Source organism: Gracilinanus agilis, chromosome 2, assembly GCF_016433145.1.
Source record: "Gracilinanus agilis isolate LMUSP501 chromosome 2, AgileGrace, whole genome shotgun sequence".
NCBI classification, from domain to species: Eukaryota; Metazoa; Chordata; class Mammalia; order Didelphimorphia; family Didelphidae; genus Gracilinanus; species Gracilinanus agilis.
Window position 1 is genome coordinate 640987689 of NC_058131.1, and position 11709 is coordinate 640999397.

Sequence of the window (11709 nt, forward strand, 5' to 3'; positions counted from 1 at the left end):
TGGGGAAGTAATAGGATACAAAATTGAGAGAGTACTCTATGTAGGAGTTATCTCATCAATGTAGACACTCCCCACAGGTGAAGATCATAGCCTATCTATGTTTTCTTATGGGGCAAGCTTTTTGGGTGTATTATTCTATATATCTGGTGTGAGAGAGTCTCTGTTGTTTATCCATACATTTTAACATCTTAGATTTAGAGCTAGAAAGGATCTTAGAAGACATCTAGTCCAAACCCTTCATCTTACAACTGGAGAAACTATGGCCCAGACTGATAGATAACTTGCCCAAGGTCATACAGTTAGAAAGAAGTAATGGAGTCACAATCTGAACTTTGGTCCTCTAATTCCAGAAGTATCCACTCTGCCCTGCTGCCTCTATCCTATTTTATATCATTTCAAAGAGTAAATAAATAAAGGTATAATTCTTGATTCATAAATTCAGAGTCATCCTTGACTCTGCCTTTAACCTTCCTCCCTTGTGTTAAAATTATATTTTGTTCTGATCTCCCTGAATACCGGCCCTCCTTCTAGTAACTATTGTAAGTTTATGGTAAAAAAGAAGCCAGTATAAAGTAACAATTGCATTAAGTAAAATCACAATGGGGTACCTAGAACTCATATACCAATAATTCCAAAGATAAAAGGCACATAATTTGCAAATTGTTTCTTATATTAACCAAAAATGGCATTCTGAAAATATGTGCTAAATCCGAGGACTCCATCTAAGCTATGATGTGAGGGCCTTTTGGTCCTATGATATGTAAGCCTCAGATAAGCTCCAGATATCTGCAGTAAAAGCCACAGACTATCTTTTTTATATTTATATTTATTTTATTTTTCCAATTACATGTAAAAACAAATGTTAACACTCATTTTTTAAAATTTTGAGTTCCAAATTCTCTCCCTTCCTTCTTCCCCCTTCCTCAAGATGTCAAGCAATTTGATATAGATTAGATATGTGCAGTCGTAAAAAACATATCTATATATCAGCCATGTTGCAAAAGAAAACAGACCAAAAACAAACAAGAAAATAAAGTCTAAAAAAGCATGCTTTGATCTGCATTCATATTCCATCATAGAACACCAATTATTACTGAAAATTTTGAGATATTGATATGATAATGAACCAATTTAAAGTGGCACAGACAAGAGTCAGCCTATCTTCCACCAAAAATACTTACAAAAATAAGACCTCAAACTCCTGTTCCCCTCCCCAGCTGTCTTCCATCTCCATCTGGGTCCATGTTCCCAACTCTTATCCATGGCTAGGTGAGCAACTCTCCACCCACTTCCCTACACTGCCTGCTTTTCTCTACCATCCAATCCTCATCCCCTTATCCCCAGAGCTATCTATCTTGGTATCCCTTCCCACTTTTTACCTGTTCCCCACTCCACGATCTGTACCCTATTAAGTGTGATTACAATCTTACTTCCCACTGCCATTGTGGTCTTTTCCAACCCAAAGAACCAGGGTGTGTTTATCCCCATTTCCTAAATGAATTAGCAATTCAATCCTCCCCTCATGTGCAAATTAAATTGATTCAAATTTGATGAAGAACCATTAGAGGCAGCCAGGTGGCACAAGGGATAGAGCACTGGGCATGAAGTCAGAAAGAGCTGAGTTCAAATTTGACTTCAGATATTTAAGGTCAGGACAGGAGGTCAGGAAGACTCATCTTCCAGAGTTCAAATCTGGTAGCTGACACTTAACACCTTTGTGATCCTAGACAAATTACTTAACCTTGTTTGCCTCAAATATATAGAGAAGAAAATGGCAAACCACTCCAGTATCTTTGCCAAGAAAACTCCAAATGGGGTCATGAAAAGTCAGACATGAATGAAAAGACTGAACAAAAAACAACCCACTATCTATGTGGCACTGCACAAGTTACTTAAACTCTATCTCAGTTTCTTCAATTGTAAAATGGGGCTGAAAATCATACAAAATATCACAGTTATTGCAAGGTTCAAATATGATAATATTTATAAAGTGTCAAACATGATGACTGGCACAGAGTAGATGCTTAATAAATGTTTATTCTTTTCCCCACAATATCATTCATCCTTCTCTCTTCATTACCACAGCCACCATCCTAGTTCAAGACCTCATCATCTCTTAGCTGGGCTAATGTAAAAGCTAATGTATTACTCTCCCTGTTTCAGGTTTCTTTCTTCTCCAATTTACTCTCTATACATGAAAAATCATCTCTTGAAGGGAAAGTCTGATCATGTCATTCCCCTACTCCAAATCCTTTTTTGTTTCCCTATTGCTTTTAGGATAAAACACAAATGCTTTAGCCTGGGATCGAAAGCCCATTACAGTTAGATGTGACCTGTCCTTTTAGATTTCTCATACTATACTCTTTCAGACAAATCAGCACATCCACTTTTCCCCAAATCAGCATTCCATCTTCCATATTTGTACCATCGAATAGGCCATGTATGACATTTAGCAGAAAGTAGAAAGCCCTGCATGATCTTCCCACCCTGTGAGAGACAAATTAATAATGTGATATATCAGTTAAAAGAAGAAGTACTTTCCTCCTCATTTTCTTTCTTCACTCTCCAGATGGCATCATATAGCATCAAGGTGACCTTTTTAACCTCACCACCACTGACTAGAGACCCTGTCCACATGATAACTATTGCAAAGGTACTAGGTAGGCATTCTTGTGCCCGGATTCCTAGCTTCATTTTCTGCTTTTGTGTTTATTGTTTCCTGGACTTAGGTAAATGAACATTGCACTATAAATAATGATCTCTTTCGAGTTTGTTGCTTTTAAGTCTGATCGGAATTATAAGAAAAGCAATTATTAAAGCAGTTGTACTCTGATTCAGAGTTCTGAGACATTAGTTGTGTCCCTTTTCAATGTGATAAGCTGTTAAATGCTAGAAAAAATGAACAGCAGAACTCATATTATTTAAGAACAAATGTAATGTATTCAATTATAGACAAAGGGTGAAAATTTGGTGTTCATTCACAGACTTAGAAAGACATCAACACAGACAGAATGAAAGGAGATTGCTGATGAAAGGACGGATTTCGCAATTGCATTGCCTAAATCTGAAGCTGAAAAGGATGAAATATATAGATGCTATTGAGAACTAGGTCCAGTTGTACAGAGGAATAGACTGGAAGTAGAGAATCAGAGAAGTCACATCAACTAGTTTGGCTAAGACAAAGTGCCCAATGAAGAACAGACCAGTTACAGAATGAATTAATTTAGCAGCGGAAGCATCCATGCAACACAGAAATTAACATCCACCAAGGAACTGTTAGAAAAAAAAACAAAACAAAACAAAACAAAAAAAAAAACCATCCTTACCTTCTGTCTTAGAATCAATACTCTGTATTGGTTCCAAGTCAGAAGAGTGGTAAGGGCTAGGCAATGGGGGTTAAATGACTTGCCTAAGGTCACACAGCAAGGAACTGTCTGAGACCACATTTGAACTCAGGACCTTCCATCTCTAGACCTGGCTCAATCCACTGAACCACCTAACTGCCCCCAACAAAGGAACTTTTAAGGACAATTTTTTTTTAATTTTTAAACCCTTAACTTCTATTGGCTCCTTGGTGGAAGAGTGGTAAGGGTGGGCAATGGGGGTCAAGTGACTTGCCCAGGGTCACACAGCTGGGAAGTCTGAGGCCGGATTTGAACCTAGGACCTCCTGTCTCTAGGCCTGGCTCTCAATCCACTGAGCTACCCAGCTGCCCCTTTAGGACAATTTCTGACACAGAAAGAGGACACCAAAGTTTACATTTCCAGAATTGTAAATTTTCCTAAGTATTTGAGTTTACCTTACTCATGTGCTTCCTTTTCAGATTTCTGTGTCTGCTTCTCCTGTCTTACAGATACTGAGAGCATTGGTGGGATAGTGTGACTCAGGTTTAAGTGTAAATTGTGAAGCATCTAATAGTCATGAATTCACTGAGCCCTGTGATATTGATATTACTTCTTTTGCCTTATTGTTAAGAAAATGCTTATTATGTTTAAATTCTAAAATTTTCATTACTATAAATGGTTGGATTTGTGTAAAAGTAAAGAAATCAGTAGAGGCTTTAGACAGAGTAGCAGGTAGGGCAAGCCCATTTCCCCTCTTAAGAATTACTCCTAATGCCCTGAGACAATTCGAATATAATACAAGGTGATGGTTCTTCCTGGGGAACCTAAATCTGTCAGTATAAGAGTAGTATAGTTTGCAACCCAGAAAGCAGGTAGATATCCCCAAGCCAGGTGAGAGCCTTGATAATGCACCCATGACACTAAAATGTCATGAAGCATCCAGACTTTAACAATCCGGAGGTATTAGGTCCCATAAAGTCAGAGCTGAATGACCATACAGAAAGCATTCTCAGTAACTACTCCGGCACTCATAGAGAAGATCATCACTGGCAAGAGAATTCTTACAAGCTGACCATTTTACCAGTAGATGCATCCCAGGAGTTTTTTAAACAGTGTAGAACTAGTTGAAGTATAAAATATATAATTAGGAGTCCTGCATGTTGTTTTAGGTACTCTGAGGTTTAAGTATCAATCTTCTAGCATATTGCTAACACTTGTTGTAACAGTAATTACTGGATTCTGTTTAAGTTTTTGAGAATGTTTAACCTTTGTATTATGTATAGAAACTGATGCCACGCTTGATTTACATTATACATTGTATATGTTTTACTCCTTTTCTTCTCCTTCCTTTTGGAGGAAACCCTAGATAGGAACCAATTTGTTAACTGGAGAAGGGGGAAAGGATAGGGGTATACTGAACTGAACAGGGTATGGAAAAAGAGCCTGACCCCTCTCATTAAAGGCCAGGCTCCTCCAGAACTATTCAGAGTCTGACCTCATGCTTGACTCCAAGGCAAAAGGATTGTTCTGTGTGGGAGTGAGTAAGACAGTGCTCTGGTCTCTGTGGCCCCAGCAGCAGTTCCTCAATGTTAGAATATAAGTCCTTCCTCATCTCCATCTTATAGAACCCTCACTTAAAAAAAAATACTAGACTCAAGGGTCATTTGCTAATCACCCTTATCAATAATTCCCTTTTTTTCCCTGAAATTCACTTGAATTTACTTATCTGTGACATGCCCTATCTTCTCAGTAGAATGTTTTCTTTCTTTGTATCCCCAGTACCTGTATGCCCTGATTTGTAACTAGTAAGCACTTCATGAATTCTTTTTTTTTTAACCCTTTTACTTTGGTGTATTGTCCCATAGGTGGAAGATTGGTAAGGGTGGGCAATGGGGGTCAAGTGACTTGCCCAGGGTCACACAGCTGGGAAGTGGCTGAGGCCGGGTTTGAACCTAGGACCTCCTGTCTCTAGGCCTGACTCTCACTCCTCTGAGCTACCCAGCTGCCCCCATGAATTCTTGATTAAATGAAATGAACCAAATCGTAAATTGATTCTACAGACAATGTAGCCATTACTCAATGATTTATTTATCCTCACATAAAGTTAGGGATTTGGTTCAGAGCCCTACTTAAGTTCTTTGGGACCATTCTTCCACTTCAAACATCTTTAGCTATGCTCTTCTGAAACTTCTCTTCCTCTTTCAGTTCTCCCATTGTTTCATTCAATTAGGCTATATTATACCTCCCTTTAATCTATGTGTGATATGGAGAAATTAAAAAAAAAACAAGCACCTTAATATTTACTTCTACTTTACTTAACTCTCTAGGAATATAGTACTAAATCTCCAATTACTATCCTATTAAATAATAATAAAAGGAATTGGAAAGGTTCTCACAATCTATCTAGTCCAATTCCATCACATTACAGATAGAGAAACTGAAGCCTAGGGAACTTAAATGACATCTCCTAGAGCACAAGTTAGTTAATAGCCTTGTCCAGGTTTGAATTCAAGTCCTCTGATTTCCAAATCATCATTCTTTCCTATGTACCAAACTTATAAAATAACTGAACTTGGAGTCAAGGAGACCTAGGTTTGAGTCTCACCTCTGACATTTATTGGCTGCATAGTTATGAGCAATTCATACAACCTCTCAGAGGTGTAGATAACTTCCTAAAATTTGTCAACTGTATTATTGTTGGGTGATGATCATAGGCATGTGTAGATCAAGAACCAGTTGAGCCTGGATATACCAGCATGGCTAATGTTTCCTCTATGCCTGGTTTTAGTTGTGATATATTTGACAGAGGAAGTTTACACCCTAGAAAAATCAATGTTCCTTGATAGGTGAATGTAAAAAAAAAAAAAAAGAAGTTCTCCTAAAAGTTCTGATTATCGAGGCACTGGGTTCTTGCTAGTTTACTCAGGATCAAAATGAGCTATCTTAAATTGTGAAAATTGTGTCTCAATAACCCCCGATGTAATTACTTCTTATTTACAGACCATACAAGCCATAAATCCAATAGCAAAGGCATTTAGTTAAGACATAAGAGCAATGAAAATCACGAGAAATGCAAGTATATGGACATGCACACAAATAAATACAATCTATCCAGTTGAGAGCTACAAGAGACAACACCAGAGGAAAAATAGGAGGAGGTGAAGAAACCATCCATCATTCCCCTGTTATTTCTCAGCATTTTCTCAGTAGTCAGCATGGAAATCTGTTAGTCTCCTGAGTCTGCTTAGAATGTACCAAAGAACTTGGCTTGGCTCTGGAGGCAATGAGATCCCACCAAGACTCCTGGGTCTAGAAATGCCATAGCAGTATCACTTCAAACATTTTCCCTCCCATCTCAGCTATCATCAGCTATCACAGCTGGAACATTACCACTCTATCTCTACTCATCATCAAAAGAGGATGGCACTCCTTACTTTTTTCCTCCCCCTCCCCTGACTCTTTTGCTTTCTTTTGAAGGCTGTGCCTCTCGATGCAATTACTGTGTACACAGGCACAAAGCCATATAGGAGACTAATATCCTGGAGCTTTTTCCAGTTTCCTTTCCTTGTCACTGTTAAAGGGTACTTGAAGGCTCTCAAGAAAATTTCCATTAAGAGCAGCCCCTTTCTATTACTCTAAAGCTCTCACCAATAATTTCCACAGAAAAGTTCAAGAAAAGGCCATCTAGGCAGTTAGGTCGTACAGTGGGTACAATGCTAGGTCTGGAGCCAGGAAGACTTTAGTTCACATCTGGACTGAAATACTTTATAACTGTGTGTACTTGGTCAAATCACAACCTTTGTTTGGCTCAATTTCCTCAACTGTAAAATGGAGATGATAAAAACACATACCTCCCAGAGAAGGTGTGAGAATCAAATGATATAATATCCATAAGGAGTTTAGTAGTGCCATAATAGGCACTTAATAAATGCTTGTTTTCTTCCTTCTAGCCCATCTTTGTCCTTGAAAGAGCTATTAATAGTAGTTTTTTTTTTAAATTTCATAATCATATGTATATATAGTTTAAGCTGATTTATTGTAAAACCATGTACAATGTTATCAAGACATGAAAATTAATTTTGGGGAAAACTTTGGACAGAAAGTCATTTCAATCCTAAAGACCTTAGATTTCTCTAGTTGTTTTTTTTCCTCTCCCAAATCTAAAGTAACACAAGTCCACCATCTAGTGGAAAATCTTATCAGTTCCACAAAACTTCACATTGAGTCTCAAGACAAATTTCTGCCCACACTTTGAAAGATCAAACAGTATCAAGTATCAAACTATAGTTGAACTTTAAAGGATGGGAAATTGAAAATCTAATATGATTATATACTGAATTTCCATGACTATCACACTGTATTTTTCTATTTTTCTGACGTATTCTGGAATGATTCTATTATAAAATAAGAATCAACAAACTTAATTCATTAATTCATTAAGTGCTCACTATGTACAACTTATTGTTCTGGATACTAGGTAAGCAAAGATGAAAATGCAAGTCTTTGCCCTAAAGAATTTACATACTATTGGGAAACAAGATGGACATAAATAAATATCTGTAAAATTAACAACAGATAATTTTTACAGGGAGGGAACTAGAAGTTGGGGAATTGGGGAAGGTTTCAAGTAGAAAATGGCACTTCAGCTGTTTTGAAGAAAACGGAGGATTCCAAGAGGCAGAGATGAGGAGGAGGCATATTCAAGGTATAGGACTTTGACAGTCAGCCCAAAAGCTGGGATCCAAGAGAAGGAAGGCTAATTTGATGGGATAGTAGATTGTGGAAAGGGGAACAATAAGGCAAGTTGTAGTCAAGTTTTTAAAAAGCTTTAAATGACTAATAGAGGAGTTTATATTTGATTCTACTGGCAATAGGAGCAGCCTACAGTTCTTGAAGGTCAAGTGACTTGTCCAGGGTCACATAGTAAGTTCGTAGGAGTTCTATGTACTACATAATAGCTACTTCTACAGATTAAATATAATAAAATATATAATTAAATACAAATAAATTTTTTTAATTAATCATCATTTTAAATGTTTCCTCAGCCCTCCAGCTGCCATTGAAGAAAGCAAGCAAGCAAGAAAGAAAAAGCCCTTTTACAAAATATTATGCATAATCAGGCAAAACAAATTCCTACATTGGCCATGTAAAATGTATATCAAGTTAACCAGCATTTTTTAAGCACTTACTATGTGTGAGGAACTGTGCAGAACTCAAGAATATAAATACTTAAAGAAAGAAAGACAATCCCAGCTTTCAAGAAGCTCATATCCTATCAGGGGAAGACAATACATAAAAGAGAGCTGGAAAGACTCATTTTTGTTGTTGTCATCTTGGCAAAGATACTGGAGTGGTTGCCATTTCCTTCTCCAGCTCATTTTACAGATGAGGAAACTCAGACAAAAAGGTTAAAGGACTTGCCCAGGGTCACACAGCTAATAAGTGTCTGAGGTCAGATCTGAACTTAGGAAGATGAGTCTTTCCTGACTCCAGACTTGGCATGAATTTGTCCAATGTTACTCAGGTAGAAAGTAGAAGAATAAAGATTCTTAAAACTTCAAATCCAGGGCTCAAAATTTTTATATCTATTAACAACAATTTTTTTCTGCATCCTTTTTTCTTATTTTTTCCAATTTTTGATAGTTGTAGAGTTATCTTAAATTATTCAAATTGGTGTACCCTTTGCCTTAACATAAGAATTCTTTTTTCTCTAACTACTTGCAAAATCATACGTTGGCCCATGCTCTGTGCATATCTAAGGGAAGATCTGTGATCCTTAGTTTATTTCGTATATCTGTCTTTAATACCAAGTGCTTTTGGCTTATGTGGAATTACTGTGTTCTTTCAAAAATGTTGTCTTATTTCTCTTCTGCCAAGTTTTCTTCTATATTTTTGAGATTCAAATTTGTCAGTCTCTCTTTTTTAGAACCATTATTACTTTGAAGAAATTCTTCATTGTGAGTTCTAAGTTGTCTACTTTTTCTATTTGACTTATTAATTCTGTTTTCAGAATTTTGATTTTCAACTTAACTTTCATCTATATCTCTTCTTTAAGAGATTGTTTCTCCTTAGAAACATTCTAGTGTTGCTTAAGGGTTCCATGTTTCTGGAAGTTCCATGGAATTTTCTTTTTCACTGGGGACTTTTGGTTCATTTTTCTTCAGAGTATAATTATTTGATATGTTATGGCCTCTTAAAATTTTAATCATTTTCCTTCTGTAGGAATCTCACAACTAATTTATCTGCTCGGGAGCTAGACTTATTCAAATCGTTTTTTGCTTGGACTTCTTGTCTTTCAGTTTTTTTTTCTCGTATTTTTAATAACTTATCTCTAGCGTCCCTCCTCTCTCTTTGACCTCTTCTCCTTCCCCTTCTGTAATCTGATTTCCCTTAGAGAGACCTCCTGAAACCTTTATGAATGGTCATTTTCTATTTCTACATGTTTGGACCCTGAATGGTTTCCTGTTCAGAATGAAATCCGTTGAGAAGGCTGAAGAATTCACAGCTCTGCCAACAGCACATTGGCATGTCTATTTTCTTCACAACCCTCCAAATTTGTCATTTTCCTTTTTTTTTAATTACCTTTTCCAACCTAATGTATCTGACATTGAACCCTAAGAGTTGTTTTGATTTATATTTCTCTAATTACTAGTGTTTCAAAGAATAATTTCATATGGTCAAGACAGCTTTCATTTCTTCCTTTTAAAACTAGTTATTAATATCCTTTGAACACTTATCAACCTGGATATGGCACATATTTTTTAAATTTTAAATCATTTATATAAATATATGCAAGGTTTTATATGTTTAAATTAAAACTTTTGTCAGAGAAATTTGCTGCAAATTTTCCCCCAGTTATCTCTCTTCTAATCTACACTGAATCTGGTTTTGTTCATGCAAAAACTAAATTTTTTTTTATCACAACTGTCCATTTTATGTTGTGAACCTCTTTCCCTTGAAAGTCATGATCTCCTCTAATCTGTAGTTCAGAAAGGTAAATTTTTCCTTGTTCTTCTGATTTGTTGCAGTTACAACCTCTTTTTATATTTGTTGGGTATCCATTTAGAACTAATCTTGTCATGTGGTAAGAGGTGTTGGTCTGAAATGAATTTGTGCCAGGCTGCTTCCTAGTTTTCCCAGTAGATTTGTTCAGTACCTGGATCCTCTGGGCTTATTGAACTAATATTAGACTACTAGATACATTTGGTTTTATATTGATCATTTATGCTTAGTAGTATAATTTGGTATTTTTATCACTAGGCCCTCTTCCTTCCCACTTTTTTCATTATTTCCCTTGAGATTCTTCACCTTTTGTTCTTCCATATGAATTTATTTTCCTAGTTCTAAAAAGCAATTCTTTGGCAGTCTGATTGGCATGGCACTGAATAAATAAGTTTAGGTAGCTTTGTCATTTTTATTATAGTGGATCAGCCTAACCTCGGGCAATTAATATTTCTTCATTTACTTAGGAATGTCTTTATTTCCATAAAGTATCTGGGTCTGACTCAATCCACTGAGCCACCCAGCTTTCCTGTCTATAAGTATCTTAAATGAAAATAGATTGGGGGCAGGAGAGAAAAATATTTTAAGTTTTTTTCAAGATGGGGCAAAGCTATGAAAGACTTTAAAATCTAATGAGAGGAGTTTATACTTTATCAGGGGCAAAAAGGAGGGCAACTTGTCCGGCAGTCATAAGGCTATTAAGTAACATTCTCGGTCAGTGAACATTCATTAAATGCCAAGAAGTGGGAATACAAAGGAAAGTAAAAGACAAGCCCAGGTCTCCAGGCGCTCCGTCTAAAGGAGACAACATGCATACAACTATACATAAACACGATAATACAGTTTGAATTGTTAATAATCAACAGAGAATTAGTGCAGCTGGGATCCAAAGCCAGACTCTCTGGACTCTTAAATCCTGCACCATGCAAAGGAACTCCATAAATTGTGTATAGTCTATTATTTCTGAATGAATGGATATGGTTTCTGTTTTTCGTTTCACGAAATTAAAAAAAAAAAAAAAAACAACTCATGGACTGCTTTTAAGCGCATCCCTCTAAGCCAACTCCTCTCTAGCTCCATGCTTCTCCCTACTAAGCCCAGCAGAAGGAGCCCAAGTACGGGGGCTGAGAGTCTCTGCCAGCCAGGAAGTGTTCAGAGCCGAGATGGGCGGGGCTGGAAGAAGTGAAAGAATTTGGAGCAACTTCCGGTTACCATGGAAACTAGGATTCCGGAAGTCAGAGTAGAGTAAACTACCAAGCGGACCAATAGTTCCCGATCCTGGGATGGAGGCGCCGGGACCATTCAGGAACACACTTTTTCAAGGTGCCTCTTATTTTCACAACTGCTTGTTTTTGGATGAATG